We start from the raw sequence: 20,923 nt of genomic DNA, 5'->3' as shown, positions 1-20,923 counted from the left end.
AAATCAAATTCTTCAAAACTTCTGATTTCCGAATTAAATTCCCAATCCCAAAAATTCCCATATTCCCATTAATTTATTTAATCATTAGTATTTTATTTATTTATTTATTTCAAAACTCCATTTTAAATCAAATTCTTTAAAATTTATGATTTCCGAATTAAATTCCTAATCCCAAAAATTCCCATATTCCCATCAATTTATTTAATCATTTAGTATTTTATTTATTTATTTCAAAACTCCATTTTAAATCAAATTCTTCAAAACTTCTGATTTCCGAATTAAATTCCTAATCCCGAAAATTCTCATATTCTCATTAATTTATTTAATCATTAGTATTTTATCTCCATTTTAAATCAATTCTTTAAAACTTCAGATTTACAAATTAAATTCCTAATCCTGAAAATTCCCATATTCACATTAATTTAATCACTAATAGTTTGTTTATTTATCTTAAAATTATATTTTAAACAATTCTTTAAAATTTCTGACTTCTAAATCTAGTTTCCAATTTCAAAAATTCCGGCATTCCCATTCATTTATTTAATCATTATTTTCGTCCTTATTATTATTATTCTATTTATTTATTTCAAATTCCATTTTTAAACATTTTTTTGAATCCCAATTTCCGAACTTAATTTTCGATTTCTAAAGTTCTAATTTCTTTCAAATTTGACATCCAAAATTCCAATTCTTAAATTTAATTCCCCAGACTCCAATTTTCAAACAATTTTTGAGACCTCAATTTTCAAATAAATTTCAAAGAAAAAAATACAATCTTCCATCGAATAGTCTTAATTCTATTATGGTTTTCAAATAACCTTCTGTTTCTTTTTTCGGTGGAGGCGCGAGATCCGAGTTTTAAACTGAAACATGACGCTTGATGATTTATTATCCAATTTGGTGGCGGGTGTGCTATGTTTTATATCTATTCGTTGTGCACTAACCCTATTTCATGATAGCGCATTACGGTTCGTGGCCCAGGTATGCATTTGCTCATTCTGATTTTTTTCCTATACATACTCTGATTCTCATATATGCATGATTGATGTGAGTATCCATTGACTTTCTTATCGATTGCCACGTCAGCTTCATTTTATTGGTAGAGACCCGATTTTAGGGGCTTACAAGACCCAGCTTTATTTTATTTCTTATTTTGTTTACCCTTTAAAAATAAAACAAAAATAAGTGGCGACTCCAAGTCATTTTTAATCAACAAATCAATTTTTTAAGTAAAAATTGAGCTCGCCATCGAGTGGGAAACGCATTGAGCCGAAATGCGGGGTCCACAGTAATCTATTACTTTAGATTATTTATACTCTAGAATTCCTCTTTTAACTAAGGATGATATTACATGAGTTACATTTATTTATATTACAAGTAAAATTACAAGCTTCTAATTCATAACCTATATGCAATAGTTAAAGTTTGATATTGAACTTGTTGGTTTGGTTACATGTATTCTTATATTGGAAGTAATCTAGAGAATATTTAATGTTTGGTAGTGATTTCATTCCTCTATAATTCTTCTTTAACTAAAGCAAGTGGCATGTATATATTAAAATTTCACCTACTATAAAATATACTAATTAAACTATATATAACTTATCATTCATATTAACGTTGATGTATTAATTGGTATTGACAATTTTATTTTATTTGTCATTGATACTTTGATGCATCTTACTTCCTTTGATCTTATTATACTTAATTAAATTGACTTAATTTAGACTACTTCACCGTTAGTAAATTTTGAGGTATGCATGTATTTGGTGTTGTTAGAGTCGATAAAATATCCAATACATAAAATTAAGAGGAACATTATGAGAAAAAAAAGTCGTAAAATGAGAATTGGAATTGCAAACAAGAGAGAGAGAGAGAGAGAGAGAGAGAGAGAGAGAGAGTATTTAGACACTTTGAGCATTTAAACGCTCCATAGGACATTCAAACATCCTCCACGACTCTCAAACATCCCTTCAAATGTTCAAATTATCCATGGGGAGTTTAAAAGTCCTCATGAGCATTCAAATGCCATCTTGGAGGCATTGAAATATTGGACGTTTTATTTTCATAATTTTACTATGTTTTTATTTCTTTTTTTTGGTAAATTTTAAGAAGTGAAACTTTCCATATATAATTGTCTCTTAGGGTTTGTTAATTATTATGCATACATTTGAATGTTATTCTGCAAACATAGGGCACAAGAGAATAACCATTCTTAAAGCTTTAAAAACTTGAATGAAAGGAAAGCTTTGACTATCAAGGAGGTCAAAAATTCACATCGCATAAACTTTAAGGACTTTGAGCGATTTGCTAAGGAGCATAGAGGAGTGTTATGTCTGAGATGTGGAAAAAGAGTTTTAAGTACTGAAAAATATAAAACCCTAAACAATAGAGCAGTCAATCAGATAAATCATCCATAGTTGTTTTACGTCTAGGCATTTTTAGGTGGTTTTTTCATATTACGTCATGTGTAAAATTGTATAATTAAAAATCTTGTACACGAGAAAATTCTTAATCATTATTAAAAAATAAATATTAATTAAGTGATTAGAATAAAGGTTTAATGTTGGGGAATATAGTTTGGACTAACTATTTCCTCCTCCCTTAACCATATGAGCTTCCTATTTTTTATCATGTATTAATCTTAATAGTTGGCCTATAATTTATTTTTATTTTATTTTTGTGATAAAATCTAGCTAATTGGAGTATGACTTAGTTACCTAGGTCTTTTGGAATGGAAATTCCAAAAATTATCTTTAAAATTTTTAAATTATTAGTTTCACTAATAAGACAAACCCGCATGGATGCCTTCCACATGTACAAGGATTAAAATATGTAGAAAACACACCCATCTATAAATATTATTCAAATTAAGCACACTTACCTTGACCCGTTCTTATTCAACCTCCAAGGGAAATGCCTATGTTGTTCCAAATGCATTAAAAAATGGAAGTCTTTGTTTACTTTTTTTTACTTTGAAAAAGGAAGCTTTCCTTTTACCATATATGGATTAAAAAATGCCTATGTTGTTCCAAACTTAACTTGGTTAAATTAAGAGCAAAAGAAATACCAAAAAAAAAATAAAAATAAATTAGTAAAGCATATTCCCAACAAAACTATATAGATTTAATAGTAGATTTCTCATATCCATAATTATATATGGAATCTAGCTGTATAAATATTATGAGAGAAAAAGTTATGAGAATTACATGGATTCTTGTGCTCTTAGAATGATTTAGCTAAATGTGAAATGGTTGGAGAATGACAACATGGAATAAGGACTTTTTCTAAAAATTTAAATAGAAAATTAATATAATAAGGGTTTCTTCTTAATAATTATTTTGGGAGAAAAATTAAAAAAGAGGGAAAAATGTAATTATATAGAAAACATGATATTATCTTATATTTAGATAACTAAATAAACAAATATGTATATGCATATCAAAACATATTAATTTAATTAAGTATAATAAAAATTAATTAGTATGACAAAGCATAGGAACAAATTAATCCCAATCATATAAAAAAGCAAAAAATAAATAAATGAACAAAGGTAAGTTTGTGCCAATTTTTTTATTGTTTTTTAAAACAAAGATAACTGCATTGAGAAAATAATTGTGAAAAAAAAAATTCTTGTTGAAAAACAAATTGTTAATATGTTTTATTCAAAAAATGTTTCTAATGAGTTATTTATAGTCTTATCTTATCAAAATTATTTAATTTTATTACATTTCATGTAAATTAATTTACTTTAATGGAAAATATTTTCTTCTACCTATGTACAAGGTCAAAAAAATCACGAAATTTTTTAGATACATGCGAAAGGGCTAAGTCAATAGAAAATATGATGAAGAAATGTTGAGTGTTCGAAAATCGAAAAAATATTGTCAAAATTTGGATTTTTCCCATATTTTATGAATTTTTGACTTATTCTCTACCCACTTCTTGCCAAACATTGCCCTTGTTTCATGCGGTTTGCAACCCTCACTCCATGCGTTTTGACCAAAACACCAAACGGTCTTTTTAAAAAAAAATAAAAAATAAAAAATCAAAGGATGTGAGGGTTAGGCTATTGGGTTTGATCAAGGATGAATATATTGATCCTTTGATTTTATGAATACATGAGAAATATTAATGGATATTTTGATAAAAAATCGATAAAATAAAATTTGATTAAAACTAATGGAAATATTAGGGAAAACTCTAAAAAGTAAGAATACACGTGTTGAATTATAAGTGAAATTGACATATGTATGATATAATTTGTGATATTTGACAACAATATCATATGTGCTGCTACATAAGAAACGTGAATTTTGTAAGTGTACACTCAACATTAATATATGATTACTACTCAAAAAGTGCTATTTGATAGCTTGTAATTAATCCTTTTAAACACTTTTGAGTAGTAGTTATTGCCTTTTAACCCAATTAACATGTTAAGGCCTCTTGCAATCAATTCTAATCAAAGTGCCTTAAGTTTTGGTGTTTTGATAGCTTTTTGATCACCAAAGCAATATGAGATTGAGGAGAGTTATTTGGAATCCTTGGCAAAGAAATGGGAAGCTTAGAGGCATGAAGGCTTAGAGCCATGAAGAACCAAAGCTTTGAAGCACTTTTGCCATAAGCAAAGTTGAAATGCAAGAAGGGGAAGCAAAGAGAATCCAGCCATGAAGCATTCTTGATGACAGTTATTTCAGCCACTTTTGGAACACTTACTGATGTCCAATTTATGCATACAATATGTCATTTGAAAGCTTAGGAAGTCAACAATCCAATGCTTCAAACCGTGTACGATTTGAAGCTGAAATGAGGAAGTTACAGCCTTTGGAAGACAACTGCTCCAAGCTGAAGGAAGGATTCAGCAAAGTGTTGCGAAATCAGCCTTTTGTTGCGGAATGATTTCGCAACACTTTTGCACAGTGCTATGGATTTCCCCTGAAGTTTCACGCCGCGATGGAAGCCAAACACCACAAGATGGAAGCCAACTTCGCAAAGGTGTTGAATCAGCCTTTTGCTGCAAAGAAATTTCGCAGCCCTTCTTATGCACCTGCGAAATTTCGCGGACCTCATTTTTCACCTGCGAAATGGTCCTTAGTGCTTCCTGATATTTGTAACCGACACTTGGAGATATTTTTCATTAGATTTTTGTTGTCTAAATCCCCAAATTCTCCTTGTAAGCCACCAATTATAGGATTCCTTAGCTTTTAAGTTAGGAATTTGGCTAAATATCTATGTAACAGCTGTTAATGTAATTTTGATATAAATAGAGCCCGAGGAGCCTGTTCTGAGGGTGATGAACATTTTGTAAAAGTTTCAAAGGAAGAAATATACAGAGCTTGAGCTCTGCTTTACCTTCTCACTTTGATTGTGTTTTTTATTTAATTACTAAGTTATGCACTCTCTAAGGAGCTTTCCCAGAGAATGAGTAACTAAACCTTTTAGTTCCTTGGAGTTAAGGTTGCCAGGAAAGGTTCCAAGTGCAAGAATCAGAAGCTTTGTGGTTTCAGCTATGATTGAAGAGAAAGTGTGTCCCATGAATGGTTTCTATGTTTTTAGTTAACTTAAAACGCCTTGGAGTCACCTGGGCCAACACTTGGTAAGGCAAGTGATCTCTAACCATGGAGATGCACTAGTTTACCCCTTGCAAGCCTCTGGGAGGTGACTTGAAGGTAGGATTTTCTAGAATTGCCAACACTTGGTAAGCTTTTGGACTCTAAGGAGACATCCATTAGTTATCTCTTGCGAGCTTGTGAAAGGAAGTCCAAGGTTAAAGATCACCTTGAATGGTAAAGGCTAAGTGAGAGGCTCAAACCATTGCAAGTTGCATCAGTGAGAGGATTAAAGCTGAAATCCAATTGAGGGATGCATTTGTGCAGCACCTGTTAGAGAATTGACTTTATGTTAATTCTCTACTGTGAAAAAATTGCACCAACTGACCGAAGCTATGCTATTGCATGAGGAACCTCCCCTGTAAACCTGAATCTCCAAGGAATGTTTTTCTTCTTAAGTAAATTCCATCACCTGCTGTGTTGTTAATCTAAACCTAAACTTTTTTCAACCAAAGTTTATGTTTTATTTCTTAAGCTAATCTTGAAATGAAACAGCACCAATTCACTTTGAATTGGTATCATTTTCAGTTTGAGTACCCTTCCCAGTGAACGATCCTAGAGCCACTATGCTATAGTAGCTTTTTCTTTGCTACCCTAGTTCATGGTGTTATAGGTTATAAATTTTGTTGATTACTCCCGCCATCAAGGAGCACCAGCTGGACACAAATCAGCTGAGACACCAATTAGGCATGAATCAATGTACATTAAATATTTTATTTCATTAAATGTCAATAATTTATATATACTACATTTCAATGATCCTTTAATACCAAAATGAAGATCAATGTGATTCTATCACATTGTTCGATAAAGAAGTCTCATCTTGTTAGAGACAATATTGGTACCAAGACATACAGTGTTGATAATATTGGTTGTAAGTACGAACATGTCATGCATAGGTATCTTCAGTCCTACCCACTTCCTCTTCATGAATGAGAAACTCAAGGTTCTCCCATATGTTTAATTAAAATCATCTTTGCATCTAATATGAAATGTGGTATGACATTTATGTAAATGGAGGATAGTTAAACATATCACAACCTTCATTATTTGAACTTGAAGCCACAGAATAATTGGGTAGACTGATCATGACCCATTGTATAAGGGGGATAAATATTGACCTCATTTGATGAGTCACATAATTGAGTTCCTATATTCATCAACTTAAAACTAGCTAAAAGTGAGTCCTCGTTATATGGTGTCATCCTTCATTGATTTCTTATATATGAATTTCCAATAGCTCAAACACTTAGACCAACTCCTTTAAAGTCATGGTCTTCATCTTGTGTATAATGTATGAAATCATCTTCACAAGTGAATAGGATTAATGGATGTTGACTTTGGTATTGCTATCCAATATCCCCTCCATCATTTATAAGGTCATCATCATTTCCATCATTTTTGTAATCATTTTCTTCATTGGTTCCCTCTCCATTGAAACATTATAACCATAATTAGAAGTACTAGTAGCACTAGGTCTACTACTTTGTTTAATACTCGTGGAGTCAATGAAAGGTTGGGAATCAATTACTTGCTGAAATGAATCTCCTATGTTTTCTCTGAAACTTATAGTATGAGTTTCTTTAGAAAACACCCTTTCAACATCAATACCTAATTCTCAAGCATGTATGAGAATTTATGGATCAAGATTTTCAACATCATCATCTAATTGTAGAAGCTTAATCCATTGGAACAACTAATTTCCTCTTCTTCACTTACCTCAATTGAAATGTCAAGTAAATCAAGACAATCTTTTTCAACAATTTTATCATTCTTTGCTTTCATATTGTCTACTTTTAGTTTCATATTATAATAACAAAAAACTAATTGTTAAAGCTTAGGGTAAGCAAGGTAATTTTGTTGTTTTTGTGTGGATTAGATCGAATATACTCCAATTTCTTTCACAAGCTAATCAAGAGGATGTAGTTTCCAAAATGTAGGAGTATGGTTTTCACACATGAACCACCATTCAACTACAACTAAATAAATGATATAAGTATTATGTTGTAAATCTTCATTGATATGATCATGAAATCAATTTTCTGTTCATAAATAATATTCACTAAGAACCATTTTTGACCTCAATGCAACCATTGCTCGAATTAACTTATAGACAAATGGCATTGTAGGAACAACTTCTAAATCCATGAGTCAAAGAATCGAGTATTGTGGCTTATGTATTGACACTAGCTTTGCTACTTTGTAGTAATAAGGATGGTCAAATATTAGTTTTTCGATCTTTTATTTGGTTGTTTTACAACTTAACTTGTGTTATGTCCATTCATCACTCATAAACAATTTCTTCAAATCAACCTTTTTCTTAGAAGACTATCAAGGGCAATGTAAATTTATTGAAAATTTAGTTGCTCCAACTTGAACTATGCCTCCACTATCAATCTTTTGCATCCGCCTAAGCAAGCAACTATGCTTGTATATGAAGTTGGTTATCTTTCGAGCATTGGTAATTAGCTCTACAATACTAGGTCTTTTACTAGTGTCTTCAAACGCTAAGTTAATACAGTATGCTGCACACAAAGTCCAATATAAATTACACTTCTTTATCAACAACTTCCCACCCTTCACGAATATCGACCCATTATCCATGACTAGTTGGACTACATTTATTTGGGTGACATCATTGATAACAAACTTTGACAAACCATATGTATTATGGTCTTTAAAACTATTTGTTGTATCCACAGATTTGAGAAAAATCATGGTATTTTTTAATATATATGTTATGAAATTAATTATACTTAATTTTATCGACTTTAACCATCTTTAAGACATTACTATGCATTTATAAGTCTTCTATTTTTCTCTTTGAATGTTGATATAATTTTTCATGTCTTTATACTTCGTATCCAAGTATTGGTGCTTGATTTCATATGGAGACAAAGGTTCTATACTCGTACTTGCAATTCATGTATAATGAAAACATGTAAGACTATTGTAAACTTATTAATTATACTATTAGTCATTTTGTTAAAACATATAAGACCATTGTAAAGATATATTATTACCTTCTTAGTGTTGCACTAACTATCATGTTCTTGAAGTGGTGAGAGTCTATTTTATGTGGTATAATACACTAATAAATAAAGAACTTGTTGAATAAGCACCCTATGGTTCTTTGATATAACCACCTTTCAATAGATCTTTCACATTTTTTTGTCTTGCTATTGAAGATATGTACAATGAGGCTGTAATTGCTAGGAATCACAAATTACTCCGTTCAATAGCCCTAGATTACTCCATTCACGAATTACTCCATCCAATTCAAAGAAGATGTCATAAGCGTCGTAGAACTTGTTTACGTAATGATCTTCCACCTGATCTATCCTTCTATGGATCTTGGTATAAGAGAATGGTGAGCTTTTCTCTCTTTCCTCAAGGATGGTTAGGGTTCTTCTTTCTAAAAATTTCAAAAAATTGAACTGCAAGATTGAAGCCCTAATCCCTAAGGGGGTTTATAAGCGTTTTCCAGTGGGTTAAGTGATTTGAGCCTAAATTAGGCCTAGATCACCTAATCTAGCTCACTTGGGTCCCTAATGAGTTTCAATTAATTAATTAGGCCATTTTAGAAAGTCAATTCATAAGATATAGTGTAACCTTACATTTTTACTAAAAATGCCCTTATACACACTTATGAATTATACATCCAAAATATCCTTAAAACGTGTGTCATTATGAACTAGGAGTTCGAAAGGGGGGCACTAAAACCAATAGGAAAATACTACCTCCCTTAAAAAGCAATTCTAAAGTTGAATCAACACTATATATATATATATATATATATATATATATATATATATATATATATATATATATATATATATATATATATATATATATTATATACCTCTATATCTTGGCCATCTTCGTCCTTAACAACTTCACTATTCTCATTAATCCTATAGGCTTTTAGGATACTATTTCTATCATCAAAAGTGAGATAATTATCCCACCAACCCTTAAGCTGACCTGTAAACCCAGCAACAATGATCTGAGCTACAGCATGATTTGGCAGTCTATTGTTTAATTATAGGTTGTACTTACCATGGTCATTTCTTGAAGCTTAGTGAGTATGTTATACTCGGTCATACTGTCTATGTTCCATTCATAGATAGTACCACTGGTGTATGAGGCTTGAGTATACTGATTTCTTTTCTCAAACTGCATGTCAGGAAATATAGGTCTAGGATAGTAATTCCTAGTCTTAAAGGCTTCTAAATTATTAATATCTTTTGAAATAATTTGATTATGGGGTTCCTCAAACATTTTAATTAGTTTATCAGCTTCTTCTTCTGAACTAATATCACCTTTAACCATATTGATTCTCTTAGGATGGGTGTCTATGGAATCAAAGCCATCAGGAAGGGAAGTTGGGTTTGTTTTGGGTGTTTTGACCTATCCTAGGATAGGTAGCAGTGTGCCTAGGAGCGCGAGCCCTGCTGGTTGAGCCATTGTTAGCCATGGATAGGCATTTGTTAGGCTGTAAGAGGGTTGGGGTGACGTCTCATAAGGTTTGTCAATCTGCTATTAGGCTTTAGATCAAAACCCTAAAATGAGTTCAATTTTCAGAACCATGTCTAGGAGATCCAGTGATTCTCAAGATACTGTTGTAAACAGTGAAGAGATCAATTATCCTAAGATCCAAAATGATTTAGATGATTGGAAGTTACCCAAGGTGTCTAATCAAGAAATTTATAAGAAAGGAACCTTTAAGTTTTTCACAGATTATACCATCAAGACCTCTGAAATGTCAGTGAGCTTAGAACAAGACGACCAAGTCATAAGACTTCTAGAGAATAGGTCCATTAAAAAGCATAAGAAAGATGGCTATAATTTCATACACTTTGGTATGATTCAAGTAGCAGCTAAGCCTTTGACAAGATTAGGTTTAAACACCTCTATTATCACGTGTTTAAGGGATAATAGGCATCTCGAATATCGAGATTCTATTATAAGCGTAGTCCAAACTGGACTGAATGATGACCCATTTTATTTCCAGTGTTATCCTAACTTCACAGTTAGAATAAGAGATGCAGACATCTTAGATTCTGTTGTCCTGCATATTAAGACCCATGGCTTTAAGATTAAACTAGGAAACAGTCCTGTTTCAATCATAACCAGGTTTGCCTACAAGAGCATGAACACAAGCGTTGGATCTGGGGCTCTTTGCACCAGTCCTAAGGGTGAGACCACTTAGTTTCACTCAGATATGCTAGATAAGTCAGATTTCATCATTCCCAAGAAGATCTTGTGGAAAGATGTTGAGTTTCCTGAAAACTGGCATTTTGCTAATGCTGTTCCAGCCATTGCACAACGATCTGAAAGGATTGAACAAATTGTTCAATATCCTAATGGAAGAGGAGAACTGGTTTTCTCCAACTCTTTCAGACATTCTAGCAGCCCTAGAGTTTCAGTTTATGAACCCTCTAGAGCTTCAAGCTCTTCCATCCCAATTAGAACCACTAGGGAAGAAGAAGGTTCCAGCTCAGGAAATCCTAAGAATATTAAGCTAACAGGTGTTAGAAGTCACACCAACGTGGCTAGACCATTTTACACTAAGGAAAATGAGTCTACTCAGGAATCCCAACAGGATGAGTCTCCTATGATGTCTCCTACCTATTCCCAGATGATTAACACAATAAGCCTAAGTGATGAGGACTTTGAGATCAACAAGGATCTCTTAAGAAAGGACTTCTATTCTGAAGTCAATAAGCAAAGAAATGATTGGTTCTTTAGCACTGTCCCTAAAGTCATTAAAGCCATTTACCAAGAAGAATTTTATGCCTACTTAGGACAAGAAAATAAAAATATTGAGTTTTGGATTTGGTTTGAACTCTTCAAACAAGAGGATTATCCAGATTATCCTTATAAGCGTATTAATAACACTAAGAGCACTGATAAAATTAAGTCCTTTGAATTTTCTATGGAATTCCAGGAAAATCCCCAAATCAACCAGGCTTTTGTTGACAGGATTAATCAGAAGATTAAGGATAATCTTGTTGCCCCTTTGATTGTCCAGCCTCATAAGAGAATCAATATGGTTAAAGGTGATATTAGTTCAGAAAAAGAAACTGATGAACTAATTAAAATGTTTGAGGAACCCCATAATCAAATTATTTCAAAAGATATTAACAATTTAGAAGCCTTTAAGACTAGGAATTACTATCCTAGACTTACATTTCCTGACATGCAGTTTGAGGAAAGAAATCAGTATACTCAAGCCTCATACACCAGTGGTACTATCTATAAATGGAACATAGACGGTATGACCGAGTATAACATACTCACTAAGCTTCAAGAAATGACCATGGTAAGTACAGCCTATAAATTAAATAATAGACTGCCAGATCCTACTGTAACTCAGACCATTGTTGCTGGGTTTACAGGTCAACTTAAGGGTTGGTGGGATAATTATCTCACTTTTGATGATAGAAATAGTATCCTAAAAGCCTATAGGATTAATGAGAATAGTGAAGTTGTTAAGGACGAAGATGGCCAAGATATAGAGGATGCAGTGGCTACTCTAATCTACTCAATATCCAAGCACTTCATTGGAGATTCTGCAAAAATTAAGGATAAAACTGCAGATCTCTTGACCAACCTTAAGTGTCCTAAACTTCATGATTTTAGATGGTATAAGGAAGTCTTCCTAACCAAAGTCAAGCTAAGATCATATTGTAACCAGTTTTTTTGGAAAGAAAAATTCATCTCAGGATTACCCAAGCTTTTCTCTGAAAGAATTAGAATTAAGATAAGGGAACAATATAATGGTCAAATCCCTTATGATAAGCTAACCTATGGTGAGATTTTAAGCATTGTCACAACTGAAGGGATTAAATTGTGCAATGACTTCAAGCTTAAGCAACAAATGAAGAATGAACAAAAAATCTACAAGAATGAATGTGGATCATTCTGTAGCCAGTTTGGTTTCAGCCAAAAGGAAACTATGCCTCCCTCTAAGCAAAAACCAAGCAGAAAGCCTAGCAAAGATAAGTTTTACCACAGTAAGAGAGGTACCTATGACAACTATAGGATGAATGATACTAAGCAGTCAAGACACATCCAAAGAAGGGTCAACAAAGATAGCCAGAAAAAGGTAGAAACTCCTTTAGATGTCAAGCCAATTATCTGTTTTAAATGTGGCAAAGTTGGCCATTATAAAAAAGATTGTAGAGTTAAGCAAAAGATTAATAACTTAAGTGTCTCAGATGACCTAAAAAATATGCTTTGTAAGGTAATGTTAAACTCCACATATTCTGAATCAAGGACTGATTCAGATAATAAAGATGACATTAATCAACTAGACAGTAGTGGTGAAGTTTCTAGCCAATCTTCTAGTGACCAAGCAGAATGTATTAAAGGTAATTGTAATTGTCATCCTAAAACTATAAATGTCATAAGCCAAGATCAGGAATTTATCCTAGATATTTTAAGAAAAGTTGAAGATGAAAAGACTAAGCAAAATCTTTATGAAGTTTTTAAGAAATCTGTTGTTAAGGTAGAAGCCAAGAAGACTGTAAATCCTTATAACCTTAATGATATCTTAAACAGGTTTGACCAACAGTCTCCCAAGGAAATTAGCATTAAGGAACTTCATGATGAAGTTAGGCAGTATAAAAAGGAGATTAAGGAATTAAGACAATTCATAGTTTTAGGTCTCTCTGATCTCTAAGAACAAATCAATAGAATTGTCAACCAAAGAAACCTTATGGATATTCCAGAATCTTCTCATGTTAATGATAATGAGACAGATACTTTTTTTAATACTGTGAGTAGGGTTATCTTCCAGATGTGGGAAGAGTCCCTTACTATAGTAGTCAAAGATAAATTTGTCTTTGATATTATTGCTTTGATTGATTCAAGAGCAGCTGAAAATTGCCTTCAAGAAGGTCTTGTACCTATTCCTTTATGTGAAGAGACTAGTCAGTCTTTATTTGGAGCCAATGGCAAAAGACTTGCCATTAAGTATAAATTAACAGATGTTCATATCCGTAACCATGACATCTGTATTAAGCAAACCTTTATCCTTATTAAGGATCTTAAGGAAAAAGCCCTCCTAGGAATACCTTTCTTAAGCTCTATTTATTCCTTGTGGGTAAATAACCAAGGTATAAGAACAAAGCTTTTTGATAAGGAAATTCTTTTTGAATTTGCTAATCTTGTTGAAAACATCACTCCTTATGATCAAGAAATTAATCTTGTTAGAATAGATGATCCACCTAAGATATCAGGTACCCAATTCATTCATAATCTCATTATAAATGATATTTTAAGCATTCTTTTATGCATTTCAAAATTTCAAACTAATATTTTGAACCAAGGAATTTTAAAAGTTGTTTTCACATCTGAGAAAACAATTAAGTATATAGCTTTTAAGTATAATTTAATTGATTGGATTATTTTAAACCCTAATTTTCAAATTAAGTTTATTAAAGGAGAAAGTTCCATTCCTAATCACTCAACTCATGGAAATTGCAAGGTTCACGAGACCATGGCCCCTAAAAAGAATACCCAAGCTCCTAATCAGAAAACCCAATCCAGTCAAGCTCCTTCTCCCCATAAAATGCTATGGAGCCAACAAGTTGAAGAAGAAGAAGCAAGGTTTCATTCTTCTAACCCTATGTCTAACAAGATGATGACCTTGTACTATGATCATTCTGATCCAACTAATCCAGTCAAGGCCACCCAGTACCTAGCCATTTCAGGGTCCCAGACGTTCAAGCAAGTCACTAAGGCTAACCCCTCTCAAAAGGAATTAGCATCAAGCTTCTCTTTTTCAAACAAGCAAATTGTGGTGGCTACCAACCCCACACCTCTTTCAACAAAATCAAGATATTGGCAAAATGATTTAAATCAACCTCTTTTGGTTATTGAAAGAGAATTTTTCTCTGAAAACCCCAAAGAGATTGCTGCAAAAGCTTTTCAAGAAAATTTTCATTATCCCTCTAGTGATATTTTAAAAACAAGAGAGTTTTATGAAGCAGTCCTTACAGAAACTGGTTCTGTTAAAATTAAGCATCATGCTGATAAATTCAGCAATATGGGCTTGGCATTCTCCACCTGCCATATCTATAAGATTCTTACTGTCAAGCAATGGGGTGGAAATCCTAATCTTTCAAGGGAATTTTCTGAACCATCAAAGTCAAGGTTTTTTAATTATTGGGATTATCAGAGAGCATGGTTTAATGCTTTTCTGATCCAGAATAGGGACTTCCATCATTCATGGATGTTCTATTTTCCATCTAAGAATCAGCTTTCCTCTTTCCCATTTTGGTTCTACAGTTGGTGGACTTATTATGGTCCAACTATTAAGATTCTTCTTAAGCCCATCCTAGATGGCTTTGAGCTATTCAAAAGTTCTTTTGATATCCCCAGAGAACTTTCAGCTTTTCCCCCTTTACTATTCTTTTTCAGCAAATTTGGTCTTGCTTGGATAGTCTAATGGGACTATATTATCATTACAGATGAATCAACAGCCTTTCCATCTCTGGGAAGGACTTTTAAAACTAAATGGTGGAATGCCTTGAAAAATGATGCATCTATTGATGCAGTTAAGCAGTATTTCCTTAAGAACCCCACACAAGTCTCAGCTAGTGATGATATGTCTCAGTTTCTCCTCAAAAAGCAATAGTTACAAGCCATGCTCGCAGCAGCTAAGACCCCTCAAGATTTCCAGAAAATCCTTGAAGAAGGAAGCTCAAGCTTCTCCCAAGAAAATTCTTATGCAGAATCTGATGATTCAACAAGCTACCTTCTAGACAATGGTGACGACTGTGAAGGAATCCTTCCTCCAATAAGAAGATCTAAGTAATCTTCAGCCTTATGTCTTCCATTAAGAATATTTTACAAGCTTTGCAATTTCTGCACCAAAAGCAGCAAGCATGTGACTACACAGTCTAAAGCAGCCTGTCAGAAGTCTTCTCAACTGAAAGTGGGTTTTTCGGTGGAATTCGATGGAAAAGTGAATTTTACTATTCACTATTCACTATTCACTATTCATGGCAGTTAGTCAAAAAGCAAACAGTGCTTTGTCCCCTCTTTTTGGCTATTTAAGGAGACTTGATCTTCATTTGTAAGCATCTAGAATTTAACCTAGAATTTGACCTAGAATTTTAGATCTGAAATCTCTCCCAAGCTTATGCTCTCCCTTCTCTCTTCTTTCTCTCTCATCATGTAAACCCTTCAAGCCCCAAGCTTTCTTCAAAGCTTTCCTCCTATTGTAAGATATTTCTCCTTATGTATCTATGTTTTAAGATTTACCTCCTATGATGGATGGTCTTTAAATTATGTAAATTTTCAAGTTTATTTTAAGTTTACCTCCTATCATGGATGGTTTGTTTTATGTTTTCAGTTTACCTCCTATCATGGATGGTTTTATATTTATGAACTAAACAAGTTTTTGGTTCCTTCTCTTTTTAAATTTCTTTGGTTATTTATCTTGTTTGATTTCTAACCCTCTTCTTTGTTTTGAATCATGGCATGATTCTTGTTTTCATTGCATATGACCTTGTCCTGGGTGTCTATGGTATCAGAGCCATAGGGAAGGGAAGTTGGGTTTGTTTTGAGTGTTTTGACCTATCCTAGGATAGGTAGCAGTGTGCCTAGGAGCGCGAGCCCTACCGGTTGAGCCGTTGTTAGCCGTGGATAGGTGTTTGTTAGGTTGTAAGAGGATTGAGGTGACGTCTCATAAGGTTTGTCAATCTGCTATTAGGTTCTAGATCAAAACCCTAAAATGAGTTCAATTTTTAGAATCATGTCTAGGAGATCCAATGATTCTTAAGATACTTTTGTAAACAGTGAAGAGATCAATTATCCTAAGATCCAAAATGATTTAGATGATTTAGGGGAAAAGCTGAAAGTTCTCTGGTGATATCAAAAGAACTTCTGAATAGCTTAAAGCCATCTAGGATGGGCTTATATATATAATTTTTGTCAAGAATTTCAATTTTATATTTATAAATTTCTCTCATGATATCATTTTTTAAACTATTTGAAAACAAGACTTTGGAATAAATGTTAAGTGAATTAATTGTTAATCAATATCAAACTAGAAATAAAAAAATAAGTAAAGAAAAAAGACAAAGTTGTACAAGAACAATAGAATTATTAAATGAAAGGTTAATGAGGAATTTTTTTTAGAAAACATCAAAGAACCATCTTAATTGTTTGAAACATATTTTAATTATAAATTAGAATAGGACAATTTAGCTTGTTGACTCAAACAGTATTTCTCATTCTTCCCTCTTGCCTCCGAACAAAAAATAAAAAGGAAAATTGCTTGCCAGATGAGAAGAAAAGTCATTTAGCAAACCCTTTCTTTTCGTTCTTAGCCTCCTTGTAACTTTGCCAGATCCAGTCCAGAAATGGCTTCTAGCAGCACCTTAAAAGCGTCGTCTTCCACTTCTAATTGTGATGGTTATAATTATGACGTGTTCTTGAGTTTTAGAGGTGAAGATACCCGCAAGACTTTCACTGGTCATCTTTATTGTGAAGATATGCAGAATTGCAAGGAAAACAGAGGAGAAAACAGAGGAGGAAATAAAGGATCACTCAAACACGTATTGAAACTGAAATTCTCCTTATATTCAGATGAAATGAAAAAGTACAGATGAGGTCTATTTATACACTTGAAATGGATCAATAAAGCTGTTAAGTATTGACAACTGACATAACTAATTTAACTGACATTAGTTAGATGAATTCTGTTTGGCTATTTGTGATTTTAACTCTAATTCATCTATCAGATTTTGGATATTCCAACACCCCCCCTCAAGATGAGAATGAATGTTTATCATTCCCATCTTGCTGATAAGATGATGAAAATTGAGACATCCGAGAGGTTTGGTCAATATATCCGCCAGTTGATGCTTGGAAGGAATGTGGATTATTTTGATCAAACCCTATTGCAATTTCTCTCTAACTAGATGGCAATCGAGCTGTATATGTTTTGTTCGTTCGTGGTGTACTGGGTTGGAAGCTATTTCTGAAGCAGGTTTGCTGTCAGTATATAGCAGTGCTGGTTGAGGATGCTTAACATTCAAATCAGCCAACAAATAAACCAACCATTGAAGCTCACAAGTTGTAGAGGCTAAAGCTCTGTATTCAGCTTCTGCCGAGGACCTACTTACAGTAGGTTGCTTTTTTGATTTCCAAGATATGAGAGTCTCCTATGAAAACTGTGAAACCAGTAACACTTCGCCTAGTGTCAATGCAGCCACCCTAATCACTATCAGAATATGCCTTTAAATGTAGATCAGATGAAGCCTTTAGGAATAAACCTTGACCTGGTGTTGCCTTAATGTATCGAAGAACTCTTTCTGCAGCTTGTAAATGTGTTGAATGAGGATTAGACATAAACTGGTTGAGAGCTTGTACTGCATATGCCAAGTCGGATCTAATGATTGTTAAGTAAAGAAGTCTACTAATGAGTCTTCTATATGATGCAGGATCAGACAATAAAGGACTTGAATCATTGGCAGTAAGTTTTAAACTTGATTCCATAGGAAAACCAACTGGTTTAGAGCCAGAGAAACCACTATCTTTCAATACATCCAGAGCATACTTTCATTGAGACAACACAATACCTTTTGCTGATCTGGCTACTTCAATGCCTAAAAAATATTTCAGTTCACTTAAATCTTTTATAGTAAAAGATTCATGGAGAAACTTTTTCACACCATCTATTTCCTTGAGATCATTTGAAGCTATTATAACATCATCAACATAGATTAATAGAGCAATGAAACTAGTTGATGTTTGTCTGATAAAAAGGCTTGAATCTGTCTTTGCTTGACTGAAACCAAACTTGAGTAAAGATGAAGACAACTTTGAGTACCACTGCCTTGAAGTTTGTCTCAAACCATATAAACTCTTTTTGAGTTTACAAACCCGAGGGTCATTTGGTGTTGAAAAACCTGGTGGCAATTGCATGTAGACCTCCTCATTTAAGTCTCCATGTAAGAAGGCATTATTTACATCAAGTTGATGCAAATACCATTGTTTAGCTGCTGCAATAGCAAGAAGCACTCTAACTGTTGTCATCTTTGCAACAGGAGAGTATGTGTCAAAAAATCAAGCCCCTCTTGTTGAGTGTAGCCCTTGGCTACAAGCCTGGCTTTGTACCTTTCTACACTTCCATCCGCCTTAAATTTCACTCGATATACCCACTTACAACCTATAGCAGTTTTGTTTGGAGGTAAAATTGCAAGATCCCAAGTTTTACTATGCTCAAGAGCTTTTATTTCATCAGTCATGGCAGTTTGCCAATGAGGAATTGAGACAGCCTGTTTGTAAGTTTTTGGTTCAAAAGTGGATAAAATAACAGAAATGAAGGCTTTGTGTTTGGAAGATAATCTGGAATCAGATAAAAAGGAGAATATGCAGTAGGGCTTACCAAATGAGGAGCAGCTTGAAGGTGCTTGAGTTGCTGAATCAATCTTAGTCATATTACCACAATAGTAATTCTGCAAGTATTTAGGTAAATGCTTAGTTCTTTCAGACCTTCTAAGACTATTAGCATCATTGTTTGCATGAATTGTATTTTCAGGAATTAAAGATTCAATAACAGAGATTGGATCAGTAGAATTTGTAGAACCAGAAGTTATAGAAACTGAGTTGTTTGGTTTGCAGGATTTGGATTCATATATTTGGGGAAAATCTGGAAAAACAAAAGGTTTGTGAATTGTGTCCGGAATAGAGGGAAATGTAGATTCATGAAAGAGCACATTCCGAGAAACAAAAGTTTTGAGAGTTGTTAAGTCAAGAACTTTGTATTCTTTAATGTTTGGTGGATAACCAAGAAAAATACATTTTGTTGCTCTTGGCTGGAATTTGCCTCGATTGTTTGTGATTGTACTAGCAAAGCATAAACAACCGAAGACTTTGAAATAATTGTAGTTAGGTGGCTTTTGAAACAATAACTGATATGGTGTTTGATTATTTAGAATGTATGATGGAGTACGATTTATCAGATGTGTGGCTGTTAATACACAATCTATCCAATAGGATAAGGGTAATTTTGACTGAAACATGAGAGATTTAGCTACATTCAATAGGTGTTGATGTTTTCTTTCAACCCTTCCATTTTGTTCAGGTGTTTCAACACATGATAATTGATGAATAATGCCATGTTCTTGATTGAAAGTAGGCATATTAAATTCTTGACCATTATCTGATCTAAGAGTTTGAATATTAGTGTTGAAATGAGTGTGAACATAAGCTAGAAAGTTGGTAAGTATAGCTCGAGTTTCTGTTTTGGTTTTCATTAAGAATAACCAAGTGAATCTTGTGAAATCATCAACAATAGTTAGAAAGAATCTATAACCAGAATATGAAGGAATGGAAAAAGGCCCCCAAATGTCAGTGTGAACCAATTGAAAAGCTTTATTTGATTGACTATTTGATATAGGAAATGGTAGCTTTTTCTGCTTAGCTAATGGACAGATCTCACAAACTTTGTTATGAATAGCCTTTACAGAAGAATCAGAACTATTTATGAGTTGTATTTTTGCATTTGGAATATGGCCTAATAAAAAATGCCATAGATCAGAATTAACAGTACAAGACTCAACTAAAGAACTAGAAGGTAAACCAATTGAACTAGAAAGCATTTCTTTATTTGTTTGAGCAGATAATTGTTGAAGATGGTATAAACCAGATTGAACTTCAGCAAGCCCAATCATCCTCCATTTGCTGAGATCCTGCAAGATACATTTGGATTGAAGAAAAAATAATCCAATTGAATTATCTTTAGTTAATCTTGATGCAGAAACAAGATTCATATTGAAAGATGGAACATAAAGAGCATTGTATAAAGTAATATTAGGTGAGAATTTTACAGATCTAGTGAAGATAATTGGAACTGTTTGTCCATTTGGTAATTTGGTAAATGAACTTTGGAATATGTTTTAGGTAAAACAATCGAGTCAAATAGAAGGGGAGAACATATCATATGATCTGTTGCTCCTGTATCAAGAATCCAAGTAAACTGGTTCTTTGATGAGGAAACGGTATTGCAGAAAAAAGGATTACCTGAGATGGATGCAACATTGGCAGTTGCATTAGAATTTGTGTTTAAGCTGGAAAGGCTGTTTGCTAGAGTGAGCAGATTTTGGATTTGTTCTTGAGAAAAAATCATGTTGGAATTACTTGAATTTTGCTCCAAAACATTAGTATTATTTGCAGTGGGCAATCTTTGAAAATTTTTGGCTGCAGTTGGTGTAGAGTTGAATCTTTTTCCTCTTGGTCCTTTCCATCCAGGAGGATATCCAATTAGCTGAAAACATTTATCAACTAAG

Source organism: Vitis riparia, chromosome 18 (genome assembly GCF_004353265.1).
Source record: "Vitis riparia cultivar Riparia Gloire de Montpellier isolate 1030 chromosome 18, EGFV_Vit.rip_1.0, whole genome shotgun sequence".
In the NCBI taxonomy this organism is placed as follows: domain Eukaryota; kingdom Viridiplantae; phylum Streptophyta; class Magnoliopsida; order Vitales; family Vitaceae; genus Vitis; species Vitis riparia.
This window is presented reverse-complemented; position numbering follows the sequence as displayed.